Source organism: Gorilla gorilla, chromosome 9 (genome assembly GCF_029281585.2).
Source record: "Gorilla gorilla gorilla isolate KB3781 chromosome 9, NHGRI_mGorGor1-v2.1_pri, whole genome shotgun sequence".
Taxonomy (NCBI): Eukaryota; Metazoa; Chordata; class Mammalia; order Primates; family Hominidae; genus Gorilla; species Gorilla gorilla.
Genome location: NC_073233.2, coordinates 79488063 through 79501536, shown reverse-complemented (window position 1 = coordinate 79501536; position 13474 = coordinate 79488063). Strand labels below are relative to the sequence as shown.

At 46.2% G+C, this 13474-nt stretch overlaps 1 pseudogene; it reads left to right on the top strand.

Moving 5' to 3' along the window:
• The first annotated feature begins 1042 nt into the window (after positions 1–1042).
• On the top strand, positions 1043–1411 carry LOC101125658 (small ribosomal subunit protein eS24-like; annotated as a pseudogene).
• The last annotated feature ends 12063 nt before the right edge of the window (positions 1412–13474 follow it).

Sequence of the window (13474 nt, the reverse complement as noted above, 5' to 3'; positions counted from 1 at the left end):
TGATGTCTCAAAATATGTTGTGTGTTTCTCTTTTACTGTATTTATTACAAACTCCCTTATAAATCAAGACAGTGATTCCCAGACAAATTATCAAGAGTATAAAAGAAGTCTTCTTTGAGTGTTAAATATCTCATGGAATATGGCACATGGCCCCTTCATGAAGAAACTACTCGGAGAGAAGAAGACAAGCTGGAAGAGGCCAGGGAAAAGGGGTTTGTACAAAGCACAATGAGGCTGGGCTCATACAGTGGCTCATACCTGTAATCCTAGCACTTTGGGAGGCCAAGTCCGGTGGATCATGAGGTCAGGAGATCGAGACCATCCTGGCTAACATAGTGAAACTCCGTCTCTACTAAAAATACGAAAAAGTTAGCCAGGCATGGAGGCAGGCACCTGTAGTCCCAGATACTCGGGAGGCTGAGGCAGGAGAATGGTGTGAACCCAGGAGGCAGAGCTCGCAGTGAGCCAAGATCGCACCACTGCGCTCAAGCCTGGGTGACAGAGCAAGACTCCATCTCAAAAAAAAAAAAAAAAAAGAAAGAAAGCACAATGAAATGTCAGTGGATGGGTGCCTATAATTTCTAAGGGAAATAGAGTATAATCCAAGAATTTTATAGCCAGCTAAATTATTGCCCAACCAAAATAGGCAAAAGACACTATCACATATTCAAGAACTTAAAGAATACAGTATTTCTGAGCTCTTAAAAAAAAAAGTCTTCATAATAAAATTTAGTCAGCCAAGAAATTAAAAAATAAGCAACTTGTGAATTGAATGACCATGACAAAAGGCTAATGATGAGAGGTGAATCCATTTAAAAATAGGACTATGATTGCAGAACAGAAAGAAAAGGTGGTCAACCTTAACAACATAAAACAACCTAGAAATAACTAGTTTCCAGAGGTAAAGTGAGGGACTGTAGGAAATAGAAGTGCTAATGCCCTTTATTAAGTCAATTAATCAGGTCTAAAATTGAAACGTGGTTTTAAATATACAACTTCTTGTTTATTTTCCTCCCTAACTACCTGAGGATCAACCACCATGATGAATGACACAGTAACTATCTGGACCAGGAAGTTCATGACCAATCGACCGCTCCAGAGGAAACAAATGGTCACCAATGTCCTTCACCGCAGGAAGGCAACAAAATGTACAAGACCACAATGGGTGTTATCTTCATATTAATAGTTGGACTCAGAACCCATTTTGGTGGTGGTTAAATAATGGGCTTTGGCATGCTATCTGGTTCTTTGAATTGTGCAAAGAAAAATGAACTCAAACATAGACTTGCAAGACACGGCTGGCATGAGAAGAAGACGACCTCAAGAAAACAGCAAAAGGAATGCAAGGGCAGAATGAAGTCAAGAGACTGCAAAGGCCAATGTCAGTACTGGCAAAAAGCAAAAGGAGTAAAGATTTTGCAATGATTTATTTGCAGTGACTGTACAAATTTTTCATGAGATGATCAGTCAACTGTAAAGACTTCTACATATATATAAAACATCTTAATATTTTTCATCATCTTTGATTTCTTAGATGTTCTAGAAACTGATTTCTAGTGAGGAAAAACTACATTTATCTGATTGACCAGTTCGTTCAGTTTCACTTCCATTTCTTTTTCTTCTGATAAATTTACACAGCATTCAATTTGCTACTTCTTGTTTTTAAAATCTCATTTTGTGTGATCGGAAGTATCTGTTCATGTCTCTAGCCATCTTTGTGCATAGCAAGAAATGCTGTTCACTTAATATTAAGGAGGTTTATTTCTTGGGGTCATGAGATTTGGGGTGATTTCTCTCCCTTTTTGTACTTTTCGGTATTAATTTTTTTGAGGCAATGTCACCAATGTCCTTCATATTAATATTTGGACTCAGAACCCATTTTGGTGGTGGTTAAACAATTGTCACCCACATTGGAGTGCAGTGGTACGACCTCAGCTCACCAAACCTCTGCCTCCCAGGCTTAAGCAATTCTCCTGCCTCAGCCTCCCCCGTAGCTGGGATTACAGGCACGCAGCACCACTACTGCCTGGCTAATTTTTATATTTTTAGTAGAGATGGGGTTTCACCTTGTTGGCCAGGCTGGTCTTGAACTCCTGACCTCAAATGATCCACCCGCCTTGGCCTCCCAAAGTGCTAGGATTACAGGTGTGAGCCACCACGCCCAGCCTTTCCTGTATTAAATTTTTTAAAACACAACATTTAAAATAATCAAGTCATTCTTTTTGAATCTACTTTGTATTATAGGTATTCAAATACCTATTCTCTCTCGCATGATGACAAATTGTTGAAATGTCATTTCATTTTGTGGCTCCAGCCCCAGGGATTCTGACTCTGATTCTAAAGGATCTGCATGCAGAGCGAGCAAGCCGCCTGGATGATTCTCTTACAGGTGTTTTAAGGGCAGGAGTTTGAGACACCCTGATGCAAAAGAACGAACCCTCAAGGAAGTTGGCTGTACATGTATTTTCCTTCCTAGCACAGGAAATGACAGAAAGATTATCCAATCAGTACCACTCATAGCACCTTATTATATGTGTATGAGGAATTCAGAAATGGTTTGATCAAGGTTGAAGACCTAAAAAGAGGCTTTTCTCTTGGACACCAAGTACCCATCTCATGCGTGGTTGAGTTAGTAGAAACTAAGGATGATGCTTCTTCCTCCAGCATTGGTATCCCATACTTTTTGTTCAGTAGATGAAGTACCTCCATCCCCCAACATCCCCAAGCTCAATCCCAGTTTCCTCACGTACACTTTTTTTTTTTTTTTTTTTTTGAGGCAGAGTCTCGCTCTGTCACCCAGGCTGGAATGCAGTGCGGTGGTGCAACCTCAGCTCACTGCAACCTCCACCTCCCAGGTTCAAGTGATTCTCCTGCCTCAGCCTCCTGAGTAGCTGGGATTACAGGCATGCACCATCATGCCTGGCTTATTTTTGTATTTTTAGTAGAGATGAGGTTTCATCATGTCGTCCAGGCTTGTCTCAAACTCTCGGCCTCAAGTGATCCGCTCACCTCAGCCTCCCAAATGCTAAGATTACAGGTGTCAGCCACCGTGCCCAGCCTCCTCACTTACACTTTTACAGAAGATCTGATCATACCCACTCCACAGAAGTCAGAATGGCCCCCACGTGGTGTTAAACGGGAGTGAAAACTTGAGTTCAATCAACTGAGGGTGACACAGAAACATTTCCCCCAAAATGCTTTTGGCAGATCTGCTGATCCATAACCTGGCTCCATTTCAGGGCAAGACCTCCACTTAAGCTGCACTGGCTTCCACTAGAGTAAATCACATTATCTCATGGCAAACACAACTGAAGGGCAAAAAGATTCTTTTTAAAATGATTTTTGTCTCTCACTTACCAACACACGCTGGCCTCCCTAGAGCCTGACTCCATTCAGCACCTGTTCCACTGAGCACCCACTGAAAGCTCAGCTCATGAGCTGAGATGACCCAGACATCAAGGAGTTTACAATCCAGGGGAAGAACAGACCTGAATACAAGTGATGACAATACAAGACGGAGTCAAAGAGCCCAAATTGAAGTTTCAGCAGAATAGCACCAAAGACTAGTTCCCACCGAGCTCCCAGAGCCAGAGCCAGAGCCAGAGCCAGGCTGGCTGCATGAGATCAGCTGGGAGTTTTTGCAAACATAGGTCCTAGCTGAACCCCTAATCATCAGACTGGGAGTCACTGGGAGTGAACTCCAGGAACTGGTTTATTTAATAAGCACCCACACACACATGATTCTGATGTTCCTAAGGGTTGTAGAAACATGGAACTATAGAAAACACTAAAAAAAAAGGCACTAAAAGAAACCTATAAATATTAACTACCATCCCAGGCATCACGAGGACGCTCCACGTGCACTATTTACAATACTTACAGTAACCTGCAAGGGAAGCATTCATTCATGATGATGGGCTTTATTGGGATCAGAGCCAGCCCTGGAAATGCTTGAACCTGTGCTGAAGGTCACCCCCTCCTCCCCACAGGAGGGGGCTAACATTAAGGAGCAGGGGCCAGATGGGAAATGGAGTGTCCTTTTATTATGAGACCACAGTGAGAGATTTTTTTTCTCCCAGAGTCCCGTTCTTGCCACCCAGGCTGGTGTGCAGTGGTTCAATCTCAGCTCACTGCAACTTCTGCCTCCTGGGTTCAAGCAATTCTCCTGCCTCAGCCCCCTGAGTAGCTGCAACTATAGGCTCCCGCCACCATGCCTGGCTAATTTTTGTATTTTTAATAGAGACAGGGTTTCACCATGTTGGTCAGGATGTTCTTGATCTCTTGACCTCATGATCCACCTACCTTGGCTTCCCAAAGTGCTGGGATTACAGGTGTGAGCCACCACGCCTAGCCTGAGACTTTCAAGTAAAGCCACAATGGACCACAGAGCTTAGACATCAGGGCTAACATGAAATCTCTGTCATTAAATCTTGAGATCTTATTATCTTTGCTCAAAGAAAAAAATAATCACAATTGACATTTTGAGGAAAAGACATCTGAATGTAAACTTGATCTTAGAGGATATTAAGGAATTGCTGGTAATTTGATTAGGTATGACAATGATCATATAAAAAATGCCCTCATGTTTTTAGAGGGAAAGCAAATTACATAGGGGTGAATATCATGATGCAATTACATAACTACTGTAAACTATTTTTTAAATACTTCAGAAAAACAAATGGAGTAAATATTGCAAACGTTAATAGTTTTTAAACCTATGTGATGGGTATATGATAGCTCATTAAACTAGTCTCTCTACTTTTATGAATATTGAAAATTTTTCATAATAATAATAAAAAAAACCTTGGCCAGGCACAGCAGCTCATGCCTGTAATTCCAGCACTTTGGGAGGCCGAGGTGGATGGAGGACTGCTTGAGCCCAGGAGTTTGAGACCAGCCTAGGCAACATGGTGAAACCTCATCGCTACAAAAAATAGACAAATTAGTCAGGCATGTTGGTGTGCACCTGCAGTCCCAGCTACTCAGGAGGCTGAGGTGGGAGGATGACCTGAGCCCAGAAGGTCAAGGCTGCAGTGAGCTGAGCCAAGTTCATGCCACTGCACTCCAGCCTGGGCGACAGACCCTGTCTGAAACAAACAAACAAGCAAACAAAAACCCTCTTGATCCCATTTCCCCAAAAAATGATTTTTTTGAGATCTTACCATCTCCTGGCTTGGTGCAGAGTACAGGAAATCAAGACAAAGCATAGCACACAAGGAATAAGGAGGGAGGGAAGTGTGGGGGAGGCTGACACTGTGGACTCTCCCAGCTCAGTCCACCCATGCGCCTTGCTTCATGGAAGAAAAGAATGGAAGATGAAGCATGCCTTTCACACACAGTGACCTTCCTCACTAGTAAATGCGCCTCCAGAAGTGTCCAAGAGCTCAGTGCCACAGCCAGGCTGGCTGCATGAGAATCACCTGCGAGCTTTTGCAAACATAGGCCTCTACTGGGTCCAAATGTATTCATCTCTTGGAGAGGAGGAGAGAGACAGAACAAGGAAAAGCATGGGAAGAAACCAGCCTTGTGCACAGGAGGATGCTGGGATTCCTCCTGCACATTTAGTGCAATGCAGCCTATTTTACAAGGTCACAGAAGCTCAGAGAGGTAAACCTGCCCAGGTTCTCGTAGTTTGTAACTGGCAAAACCTGCCCAAATCTCTGTCTCTATTGATATTTCCACTTGCTTCAACTCTGGAGCTGTCTTAGTTGTAAAGACGACAGATTCAACTCATCACTCACTTTTGTTTGCAGATATTGTCTAAGGTCCCTTGTGAATATGTAGGTCAGGGCTGTGTTTTTGAGTTTTTTGTTTGTTTGTTTCTTGTTTTTTTTACAAAGCAATCTTGTGGAAAGAACCCAAGTGGTTCCCCCATTTAAGACCCTGTAAACAGGGAGACCAGAGTCTGGAGTCCTGGTCTGGTTTCCACACCTTCCTTAGATTTCCCTGTGTGTAAAATCCAACAACAATCTTTGACAAATTGCCTCCCCTAGGGGAGAGATGGGGGAAGTGTTAACTTTGCTTTTTTTTTTTTTTTTTTTTCTGTTTTCAGACAGAGCCTCGCTCTGTCGCCCAAGCTGGAGTGCAGTGGTGCCATCTCAGCTCACTGCAACCTCTGCCTCCTGAACTCAAATGATTCTTGTGCCTCAGCCTCCTGAGTAGCTGGGACTACAGGCAGATGTCACCACACCTGGCTAATTTTTGTATTTTTAGTAGAGATGGGGTTTCACATATTGGCCAGGCTGGTATCGAACTCCTGGTCTCAAGTGATCAGCGCCCCCCTCAGCCTCTCAAAGTGCTAGGACTACAGGCATGAGACACCCTGCACAGCCACTTTGCTATTTTTTTTTAATAGACAGCTTCGAGGTCCAGTATGAGTTCACAGATTAGGAAACATCACAGGCAAAGAAGAACACCTTGCATTCAAATAGCAGAATGTTTTCATTATCAAAGTGCTCTCACCTGCCATCTAATCTTGTCTTCCCAGCAGTCCTGGGAGAGAAGCAGATGTGGTTTCCAATCCCACTTTCCAGAAGAGGAGACTGAGGCAGAGGCTTTGCAGATACACAGAGGACATGTGAGGACAGGTGAAGGTCATGATCATTGTCAGCCACTCCCCCAACTTGACATTCCCAGATCTGGTGGACTTCCAGCCAGAGGAGACAGAAGGACTGGATCACTCGACTCTGCCATGGGTGCCAGGACCAAATTTTTCCCTGGCTAACTCGGTCACATCCTCTCTGGGATCTCCAACTACTACCGATCCCACAAGTCTCAGCTAAAACAGCATTTCAATGAGGAACTTTTTTCTGAGGCTCCAGGATTGGGCCAGGCCCTCTCCATGGCTCTCTGCCCTTCCCCTACTGCAGAACTTAGCACCCATATGTCACTATTGGTTCAAACGTGTGTCTTTCGTATGCTCTCCACGTTATCTGCAGCATCTGCCAAGAATAATAATGAATGGTAAAACCTAATCTCTACTGAGTGTCGATGATGCACTTTTAACGTGACATCTTATTTAATCCTCACTATATCTGCAAGAGTAGAAGCTATTAATAGCCAATTTTCAGATAAGAAAATCAAAGCACAGTTTCTATAACTTACCAAAGCAGCTAGCTAGGAGGCAGCTCAGTTTGAGCCCAGGGAATCATATTCTAGAGACCGTGTTCTCAATTACTAGAGCAGGTACCTCCCCAGAATCTAGCAGGTGGTTAACGAGTCTTTGTGGAATAAATGAACAGAAGGACAAGCAGATGGATGGATACATAGGTGGGTGGGTGGATATATGGGTGGACGGAAAGATGGGTGGACAGGCAGGTGGATGAATGAGTGGATGGTTGAGTCGGTGAAGGGATGGCTGAGTGGGGGGAGAAATGGATGAGTGGGTGAGGGGGTGGAGGGATAGATAAATGGATGGACGGGTGGGTGGATAGATGGGCAGATGAGTGAATGGGTGGATAGATGCATGGGTGAGTGGATGGATAGATGGGTTGGTGGGTGGGTAGGTGGATGATAGTTGGGTGCATAAGAGAGTGGGTTGGATAGATGGGTGGGTGGGTGGATAGATGGGTAGGTGGGTGGATGGATGTATGCATGTCTGGATGGATGGATGAATGGATGGATGGATGGATGGATGGATGGATGGATGGATGGATGGATGGTTGGATGGATGGAAGGAAGGGTGGATGGATGGACGGACAGATGAACAGATGGACTTGAGCATTTATTCGGGGTCCTCCAAAGAATTGAGTGATATCCTAGGGTGTCTCATCACCTGCAGGTGGGTGGGCAAGGGGGCTTGCCTCTGTAATACTCATGATTATGGGTAGTGCTCAGCCTTAGTCACCACTCTCAGAACACTTTATTGACTAGGAAAGTCAAAACTGGCATTGACAACTAATGCAAATTACAGCTATAACTAACAGAAGATGTTGAGCTGATGACAGCTGGGCAAACAATAATCAATAACTTGGGTGGGTCATGTTACTGCCATGCTGGGCAGGTAGAGCCAGGGGTTCCTTAACCCCCCATCACATTGAGGATGCTTATCAAGACTTCCCCAACCATGGGGACAGGGATCTTATCAAATACTTGCAGTTCACCCCAAAAGGCTCACCCTCTTCGTTCCACCTGCACATGACCTTCAGCTCAAAGACATTTCCAGTCCTCCAGGTCAGCCCTTCTTCCAGCCTTTGAATTAACCCTGATGACTGCCTGCCCATTAGGTATCTTCACCTTTCATCACACAGCCTTCTCCAAGGCTTTCCTTCACTCCAGCCCTCACTAAACGCTGGAACTGTTGTTGACAAAATCCAGAACAAGCTGGCTGGGGGATACAGGTGGGAAGCAGGCTGTAGTAATGGGGAAAGATTCTAAGCAATCTCGAACACAGAAAAGAAACTGAACAGGTAAGAGAGAGGCAGTCAAGAGAAGAAGTGTTAATTTTGCATAACTGAAGCTGAAGAAGATCAGGGGGGCATGGCAGACCACAAGATAAATATGATATAGACTCCCTTTTAAAAAAGTATAAACACCCACCCTTTCCTATTGACAACTGTGCTTCAAATATTGCTAAGGTCTTTACTAAAGGCGAGTCAGAAAAACTGAGTATTTTATGCAATACAGTAAGAAGGCCCATAGGCAAGCATGTTCCTGACACCACCTTCTAGGATAACCCCTGGGATTCTGGTTACACCTGTCCTAAAGTTGTCTCTCACTCCTGCTGTTGGAGAGCTACCATGAGAGAAGAACCATAGTAAATTGGTTAAGAGTGTGTACCCAGTGAACAGCCAGATGGCTTCAAACCATCACTACCTAATACTGAGCAAGTTACATAATGTTCCTGAGCCTCAACTTCTCATCTGTAAAATGGGTATGACATCATTCATTAATCAAATTCTAGGTGAGCATATACTAAACACCAGAGACACAAATGAGAATCAGGAACAGGCATGGCCCTGGTCCTCATGGTGACCACAGTCTTGAAGGGGAAGGATGACATGCACAGAAATAGGAATCCATAGCTGAGCTAGTGTCTACCACAGAGAGGCACCTGGCATCATGAAAGCAGATAACAGGGGGTTGCTGTGACTGAGTCAGTGTGGCCAGGCGTCCCTGAGGATGTAGTGACTCCACTGTCAGATGAGACTGTGACCAGGTGAAGAGGCAGGGAGAGAGAAAATCTTTCCAGGCAGAAAGAGCAGGATGTGCAAAGGCCCTGTGGCAGGAAAAGAGCAAAGGAAGTGGAAGAGCCTGAAAGAGGCCAGAGAGAACAAGTGAACATGTGGATAGTCATTGCACCCACCTCATACAGGACTTGCAAGAAATTGAGACCCTGTCTGTAATAGATTCAGCAATGACTAAATAGAAACTATCTCCTAAAAGCACAGGATGAGGCTCCTTGGTGGTATTTCCCATGTGAGGCTGCCATGGACTCAGAGGCCAAGTTCAACCTGCCTGTAGACAACCTCCATGCCAGCTGGACACACATACACACTCAGGCTCAGGATACCCAGGACAGAGTCCTGGATGCTTGAAGTCATGATAAGTATCCAGAATGACACAGAATACCAGCCAGGCATGGTGGCTCACACCTGTAATCCCAGCACTTTGTGAGGCCGAGGTGGATCACCTGAGGTCAGGAGTTCGAGACCAGCCTGGCCAACAGGGTGAAACTCCCTGTCTACTAAAAATACAAAAAAATTAGCCGGGTATGGTTGTGGGTGCCTGTATTCCCAGCTACTCAGGAGGCTGAGGCAGGAGAATCGCTTGAACCCGGGAGGCAGAGACTGCAGTGAACCGAGATTGCACCATTGCACTCCAGCCTGGGCAACAAAAGTGAAACTCTGTCTCAAAAAAGAAAGAAAAAAAAAGAATGACACAGAATTTGCTAAAGGGGGAGAAAGGGCTTTCTTCCAAAGCTGGGCCTGCTTTCTACAGAGTCTTCCAGATGAAAGTTAAGCAGCTCTTTGCAAGCACCTCAGAGGAGAACCCCTCACCCTGATGAATCAGGCACACAGGCGGATCCAAGACAATTGGCTGCGTGCATGTGAACAAGCCTATGGTGGAAATGCAGTGCTTTATTTGTTTGGGGTGGTTTAATCACCAGGAGGGAGAAGCTTCTAAAGCAGCATTCAGAGGTGGCTGTTGCCTGGGTTTTTTGGAAGGGGGAGGCGGTGAGGATGAGGGCTTCCGTTTCATCTGCAGACCCCTTGCAGAAGGAGCTGGGGAAAGCTTTGCAGCCATCTGCACATTCTTTGCCATCTTGTCTGGCTGGGCAGCCGAGCTCCAGATGGGGGCAGATGGGATAGCTCTTGCTACCGTATTTGGAGAGAGATGGCAGGGAAGTCAGCCCCCGTGAAGAAGACAGGAGCAGGCAGGTGCTGGACAGTGCTGCCCAGGCCCCTGGGGCTGAAGTGTCCAATGCCACAGCCTCTAGGTACCACTAAAGCAGCCCAAGAAGATCTTCTCTGTCCATCTCCATCCTGGCACCTACAGACACTTGGAGAGAGTCCTTCACATGGGAACTCACAAATGCACACTGATAACCCCCACACGGAACTCTTATACGTAGCAAGTGAAAAGACAGGATGCCAGTTAAACTTGAATTTCAGATAAACAACAAATCATTTTTTAGGGTAAGAAGGTCCCAAATATTGCATGGGATACATTTGCACCAAAAAAAAAAAAAAAAAAAAGGTTAATGAGAAACTCAGGTTTAATTGGACCTCCTGTATTTTACCTGGCAAGCCTAACCCTGCATAAACACAATCTCGAGCTTGAAACTCAGAGAAGCCACGGCCATGCTCACACACGTGCACAAACCCATATGCCTTACAGAGTCAAGGGCTGTGATGAGGGGGTCCCCACCCTTGCACACTTCCCTGTCCTCTGTCTGGGCTCAGAGTAAACAGGGGGTCACCTGGCATCCACGTCTAAGCTGGGCTTGGAGGTGTCCTAATGAAGCAGGATGCTGACCTGCATTTCCCCAGCTCAGCCGGGGCTGCAGCCAGGCCTAGCTTCCAGTCTCGGGCCTAGAACACACAGCACAGCCCCAGACCTTGGCAAGAAGGCTTCATCTCAAGGGCCACTGGTTCAGGACCTATTAGAAGCCCCACTTCTTTCCTCTGTTTCTGGTGCCATTGCCCCAGTCTCTGACCCTGCCACTCAATCACTCTATAAGCACAGAAGGTACTAGGGATGGCTCTGGGCTCAGCACTAAAGACAATGTCCCTGGTAAAGCCACAGTCTAGCAATGACAGTCAACCACGTATCAGCAACAGCCCTGCCCCACACGTTCTGACTGCGCACAAGGCCGGCGCTGTGAACGTGCTCTCAACAGTGATCTCACTGAACCCTCATGGGAGCTCTAGGATGCAGACAGTAGCATCACATTATCCCCATTTTACTATGAGAAAACTGAGGCCTGAAGAAGGCAAACACAGGCCTCGGGATTTGCAGTAACATTGCCAGGAATGTTTGAGAAAGCAAACTTCTCCAGAGTGAAGCAGTCTGCCAAAGCTCAGAAGCCAGAGTCCCTGTTAGCAGGGGCTGGGGGGACTGGGGGCAGACAAGCGGGTAGGGGCTGGACCCCCCCAGGACACCAGGGTGCAGACTGGTGTGAGTAAAAGAAAGAGAGGCGGTCATGCCATCATCTGCAGAAGATGATGTCTACAGAGGACAGTACCATGTGAGCCCCTGGGGAGCCGGATGACTGGATGGAATTTTGCACAGGATGCAAATTAAGCACAGATCCCCCTCTGACCTAGACAGCCCACCTCCAGGAACATCTCACAGAAATGCACGCACAGAGCACCAAGTGATGTGTGCGAGGAAATTCATCAGAACACCGTCTGTGATTGGGAAAAGGCGGAAACCATCCAAAGACGTATCGGTGCAGGGCTGGTTAAACGAAGCGTGGTGCATCCACACGTCAGAATAACTGCTGGGAGAAGAAGGTCGTACCCAGGTTCCAACATGAGACAATGTCAAAGACATGCTGCCTGAAAAGCAGGCTTTCCAAAGAATAAATATAGCATTATTCCATTTTTATTTTTTTAAAAAGGTTACAATAAACACTTATGTGTAAATACATGTGCTTGCGTGCACAGAGGGAAAAGGTGTGGACAGGAACAGAAAACCAAACTCTGCGGGTTCTCACTCATAAGTGGGAGTAGAACAATGAGAACACATGGACACAGGGAGGGGAATATCACACACCAGGGCCCATCGGGGGTCGGGGACAAAGGACAAACACCTAATGCATGCGGGGCTTAAAACCTAGATGACGGGTTGATAGGTGCAGTAAACCACCATGGCACATGTACACCTATGTAACACACCTGCTCGTTCAGCACATGTATCCCAGAACGCAGAATAAAAAATAAAAAGAAATCAAAGAAAAAGGTGTGGAGAGGTATACCCCAACCCTTCCCAATGTTACCTCTGAGAAGCAAGATCAAGAAAATCAAATCAAGAGGAAGTTTTGTGTTTTGTTTTCTATATAAATTTTTTATTTTTTTATTTTTTTGGAAACAGTCTCCCTCTATTGTGCAGGCTGGAGTGCAGGGACACAATCTCGGCTCACTGCAACCTCCTCCTCACTGCAACCTCCTCCTCACTGCAACCTGCTCCTCACTGCAACCTCCTCCTCACTGCAACCTCCTCCTCACTGCAACCTGCTCCTCACTGCAACCTCCTCCTCACTGCAACCTGCTCCTCACTGCAACCTCCTCCTCACTGCAACCTCCTCCTCACTGCAACCTGCTCCTTCTGGGTTCAAGTGATTGTCTTGCCTCATCCTCCTAAATAACTAGGATTACAGGCACGCACCACCAAGCCTGGCTAACTTTTGTATTTTTTGTAGAGACAGGGTTTCACTATTTTGGCCACCTGGTCTCAAACTCCTGGCCTGCCCGCCTTGGCCTCCAAAAGTGCTGGGATTACAGGTGTGAGCCACCACGCCTGGCCTGCATTGCTTGAATTCTCAGACCACATGGACCCTCTCATCTGACCCAATTGCAAGAGTCCAAGGCAGGAAAGGCAGAAGGCAGGGGCTTACCCCTCCATCAGGACAACATAGAAGAGAGTCAAAAAAGAAAAACATGAATGGATCAGTCAAGAGGGCTGTGCACGTGCCCTCACAGGCACCTACACCTTGCAACTTAAGCTGACAGGCTTTCAAGCCACAGAGTCTTCCTCCCCAGAGACTAGCAAGGACACAAGCCCTGGCCAGGCCCCTCCAGGAGGATGGTCTGAGGGACAAGGTGGGGAGCACAGTCAGGGGTGGCAGGAGGAAAGGGGGACACGAAGCCAAGGAAACCAGGGCACCCCATGCTTCCTGAAGGCCACCAGGACAGGGCACCACACAGAGCCCCTGCGTACCTTTTTCTACAACAGCCTGAACACAAGGAAAAGGAAAACAAGGAAAATACACAAAGCCCTGCCTCACCTGGAGCAGGTTAAATAAAGGTGT